Genomic DNA, 5,488 nt, shown 5'->3' with positions numbered 1-5,488 from the left:
GCAGCCGAACCTCGCCCTCGCGTGGGTCGTTATATAGGTTACGTGCTCGGATACACTTAGCGAGTGCCCGTACACGATTCCCAGATACTTCAGACTTTCAGCGAAGCGAAGCCGGGCGTTTTCTATTGTTATAACGGGGGGTCTACGGAGATCTAGGCTACCCCTGACACGAAGCATCGCTGTTTTGTGCGGGGATAGGGATAATTTACATTGCAAGCACCATGCCTGTATCACGCCGGCAACCCTAGTGGCCGTCTTTTCTATGGAAACGCGGGAGTTCCCTTCGACGACGACCAAAAGGTCATCAGCGTAAGCCACGACATGGATGCCTTCTATTGTCGCGAGTTCGCGTAAAAGGGAATCGAAAAGTATGATCCAAATGAAGGGGCCGAGGACCGAACCCTGTGGGCATCCTTTGGTGACGGTTTTAAGAGCTGTGATATGTTCGGATGAAAGAACTACCTTCCGGTCTCTAAAGTAGTCTAGAATAACGTTATAAATGTTACTGGGGCATCCGCGTTTGCGAAGCTCGGCTGTGACAGCGGGCCACCACACGTTATCGAAAGCTCCCTTGATGTCAAAGGAGAGTACGACCGCGTGTTTGGCGTTAGAAGAGTTTACGATTTCTTGCAGTTTGTGTAGAGCATCATCGGTTCCGCTACGATGTTTGAAGCCATATTGAGATTCAGAGGAGAATGTTGGGGAATATATTATGTCCTTAATAGCACCCACGATAAGCTTCTCCATGACCTTGCCAAGCACGGGGAGAAGACAGATTGGACGATATGAATTGGACATGGTTTCAGGCTTGTCAGGAGCCTTGAGAATGGTTCTGATTTTGCCTGTTTTCCATGAGGACGAGAATAGGCCGTATTTTAGGGAGCCGTTAAATATTTTGAGGAAGATGTGTGGGGTTAGGCTGAAGGCCATTTTGAGGGCAGGTACTTCGATACCGTCAGGTCCTGGAGAACGGTTGTTCCCGAGGTTCCTGATAATTACGCTCAGTTCGGGAAGATTAAATTCCGGCGCGTCTGCTGTGTCCGTCGCGAGGTTAAAGTCGCGGCGCGTTATAATATGCGACTCGTTGTCGGGAGCTGAGTCGTCGGGACTGAGGGCGGCAAGTAGCGCGTTTGCACTTTCTTGCCAACTATTGGTGTGACGGTCGTGAAGGAGAATTGAAGATTGCAGGGGCGGTGGAATGTTCTTTCCAAAGATTGTTCTGTAGGGGACAGACCAAGGGTTTTCAAGGCCCACACGAGTAACGAATTCTCTCCAGCCGCTCCTGGCGGAGCTGCGGAAAAGTCCTCGGTACTCTTTGTGAGCCTTTGAGTATGCGCGGCGTTTAACTTCCCTTAAGTCGGGATTTTTCTCGCGTTGGAAGGCACGTCGGAGTCGGTTCGCTGTTCTTTTATGTCGCGTGAGTTCGGCCGTCCATCCAGGAATGGCTCTGGCGTGCCATTTTTTCCTGGGGATGGACAGAGTCGATGCGCTCAGGATGGTGTTCTCAAGATGAATGATGGCGCTTTGGACATCATCTCGGCAAGCAAAGTCTAGCGGGGGAGCGTTCTCGGGGAGAATTCGGAGGTATTCTGACTTGAATTTGTCCCAATCGGCTTTATGGCAAGCAAATCTGCCCTGAAGGGGAGATGAGAGTGAGTTTTCCGCAGGAGATGGGTTGCTTACTTCAATTAAAATTACGTTATGGTCGCTGGAAGTCCTGCCGTCCAGGACTTTCCATGAGAAAGAGAGATGTTCTGTGTCTGCTGTTCTAAGTGTTACATCTATATTGGACACGCCACTATGGTTACTAAAAGTCGGGGGTTGTCCGGGAGTATTCATAATCCTAAGATTATTCTGCGAGAGAAATGGTTCTAAGATGCGGCCGCGTTTGTGAGTGCGATATTTGAAACTCTTCTGGTGAAAACAGGGCAGAAAATCCCACAGAGGGGACCTGGCGTTTGTGTCGATGGCCAGGATGATTGGCTTACCGTGGAGAGTACTAAGGACTTTTTGTATAGACGCGATTCCGATTTCTATGGGGTCAGCATGCTGGAAGTAGCTGCTGACCAAATATAGTTGACCAAATGGTCCTGTAATTTCGGCTGTAACTGTATGCGAGTCAGAAAGGTGTGCGAGTTTAAGAATCGTAAATGTAGAACCCTTAACGATTATAGCGGCTTGGCAGTTCTGACCTGGCGGGGCGCAGCTAATGACTATGTTCTGTGATCCTAATCCGGTAATTCTTCCAGCAACATTGTAGGGTTCTTGCGCAAGAATAACATCGACTTCTCCAGAGTTTAACATCCGAGACATCTCGGCTGTCACCAACCGGGATCGTCGCATGTTAATCTGCGCAATTTTCAGTATCGGGATGCACTCTGCAGTGTGGGAAATTGTAGGAGCAGTTGGTGGTGGAGGTGGGGACGCGGGTGGGGGGCGCGAACCAGAACGCGTGGAATAACTGTTCATGAATAGTTAATCCGGGAGGCCTTTTGAAGAAGGGCGGACGACCGCGAGGGGCAATTTTTATTACCTGCCGAGTGGTTATGGGGGAGTTTGCGAGCTCGGCAGTTTGCACAGGAGGGATTATTTTCCCTGTTGGGGCAATCTTTATTGGAATGCCCGGTTTTGGCGCAGAAGGCGCATACTGCTTCGCTACTTTTGCAGTATTTGTCGATATGGCCATATTTTTGGCACTTGAAACAGCGCGTCGCGACTAGATAATCTGCTACTCGACAGTTCGAGTAGGAGACGAAGATTTTTTCTTTGGGGAGGAGGGTTTCGCGTATGCTGCTGGATACTTCGATGACCCAGTCGTTTCCTTCTTTGTCTTTGCGTCCAACCTTGAATAGTGGCCGCAACGTGGCTTTATCGGTATTCGGGGAGGAGTGGATGTTCTGGGCCCGGATGTGTTCCGCGATTTCCTGTGCATCTAGTTCTTTCGGAATGTCGTAGACTATTATTCTGGGCAAATCGGGCTTGGGGGATTCAACGTTGAAACCGGCCTTGCGTAGACCTGCATTCTCGGTGAATAGCTTAAGGTCCTTCTCGTTTCGGGTCTCAATAATGAACCCGCCGTCCCGGGTAGGGCGGGCCGAGCTAATCCCTGTATGGGCCTTGCGAAGGTCGACGTTGTTAAAGATAAGCCGCTTGGTGGCTAGGGGATCGCGGTCGACCGGTTTAGCGGGGGTAATTACTACCTGGTGCTTGGCCGGCGCGGATTTGGCTGCAGCTATTACCTGCTGCGTGAAGCGTGGTTTGGACTGTGGCAATGAGCCGTTGGGGGCAAGAATTTGCTGCGTGATTGTGGCTGTGTTCACGCTTGGCATCGGAGGGGGATTTGTAGCAACGCCGGTGCGATGTTGCGTAGCGCGGTTTCTGCCAGCGATATTGGCGTACGACGGTTCGGGGGCAGCGGAGGTCGCGGGGGTTGGGGGAGGAACACGGGTGGGGAGCGCGTGGTGCGGGTGCATCTTCATTAGCACGTCGAGGGATCCCTCGAGGAAACGGTTTTCCTGGGCCAAGTTCGAGATGATACGGCAGAGATCCGCAACGAGCTCCATTATGTCTCCTGTATACGGTTTTCCAACGTTTAGGAGGCAGTAGTCGAGGATTTTGGTCTGGAGACGCGAGGCTTCGTAGGCACTTTGCCCGGTCGGGATTACTTTCTGGGCTTGGGGGTGGGAAGATGTTGCATCGGCAGCAGTAGGATTCATTTCGGTACTTACCGTTGGAGGGCCTTTTTTGGATTTGCTGGTGTAATTGTCTAGAGAGCAGGTGCGTTTGCGTTTCTCCTTCTTTCCCTTATTCGGAGGATCCTCGAAATTGTGGTCGTCGGTGTCACTCATGTTGTTTCTGGCCAGTGCGCTCCTAGCGCGTTCGAGATTGCTGCAGGATGGAAAAGCACTGTGTTATGTGCACTCGCGAGCAGCAAGCTGCTTTGTTAGGCGGCGTCGTGCTCACGATCTCTTGAAAAAGTTCACGTTTAGCACGAATAGCACGACGTTTAGAGGCGGGCGATTCTACACGGGGGTAATTACTCGCGGCGTATTTTCGGCACTCGGCAGCAGATGGCTGCTTTAAATTATTGTAATAATGCACTCGTTCGCTTATAAAAGTCCACGTAGACACATTGATTTTGTTGAAGACCGGGAATATGCAAGAACCACTTTAGAATTCCGAGAGAAATGACACGACGCGTTGTAGCTGTGGTATATTGGCGGCACAAGGTGGCGGCGAGCAGGTAGTCAGCTACCTGGGCACGGAGCGGAGGGGGCGCACGTCCGTTCGCTTCGAGCGTTCGGGCGAGACTCAGTAGATAGGGACATTTATTGTGCATCCGGCCACCTCGAAGGTAGCACCGGATATGCTTCCTCGCCGTTAAGGCATACGCATAGCATAAATTTTACATCTAAGTTTAGCGAGGCGGCTCCACTGTTCAAGTAGAACGGGCGATGGAAAAACCCAGCAGTGCCACCGAGACGTATGCAGTGGACGAGTTCTTTGGCCGCGTGCGTTTGTGGGAGGATATGGTATTCCTCGCCCAAGCGCCGCGCTCACGGGGAACCACGGGAAGGCGAACTCGCTGCGTGCCGCTTGCACGCACACCCGACCCTTTCGGGCGATGGAGATGGGGAGGGGAGGTGAGAGAAGGTTGAGAAGGCCACATGCTTCGACGGGATAGTCTGGCATTGCCTGGTGAGTTGAAATCGGTGGGACGTTCACCTTGTCATTTCATATCTCTTTAGTTACTTGTTTCTCTGTACCACACTCTTTTGCTGCATGCGGCATCCGTTGCCCTGCCATCAGCGGCAGGGATTTGGTAGCTCACGACATGCAGCTTTATGGGTAAACGCCGTGTAGCTTAACGTTTACCCGGAGAGCCGCGGTGATTCCGGAGTTATCACTCACGCAGGAGCTCCCTCGTTCTATGACAGAGCCACGGTGATCACATAGGACTCACTCACGTAAGAGCTCTCTCTAGCAGGTCGGGCGCGGCGTTCAGGCCGTTTCGCCCATTACAACCCTACGATCACGATATCTAGATGTTCAGGTATCGCCTGCGGGGATCGTCAGGGTGAGCTGAGTTTAGGGAATCTCTCTGAAGAGTAATTTCTCTTTAATATCTTTATAGTTTCTCTGTACCACACTCCATTGCTGCAAGCGGCATCCGTTGCCCTACCGTTGGCGGTAGGGATTGGGTAGCTCACGACAAGCAGCTTTATGGGTAAACGCCGTGTAGCTTAACGTTTACCCGGAGAGCCGCGGTGATTGTAGAATTATCACTCACGCAGGAGCTCCCTCGATTCAATTATTTCTCTGTACTACACTTCTAGCTGCAAGCGGCATCCGTTGCCCTACCGTTGGCGGTAGGGATTGGGTAGCTCACGACAAGCAACTTTATGGGTAAACGCCGTGTAGTTTAACGTTTACTCGGAGAGCCGCGGTGATTGCAGAATTATCACTCACGCAGGAGCTCCCTCGTTCT

Source organism: Lasioglossum baleicum, unplaced genomic scaffold (assembly GCF_051020765.1).
Source record: "Lasioglossum baleicum unplaced genomic scaffold, iyLasBale1 scaffold0091, whole genome shotgun sequence".
Taxonomy (NCBI): Eukaryota; Metazoa; Arthropoda; class Insecta; order Hymenoptera; family Halictidae; genus Lasioglossum; species Lasioglossum baleicum.
This window is presented reverse-complemented; position numbering follows the sequence as displayed.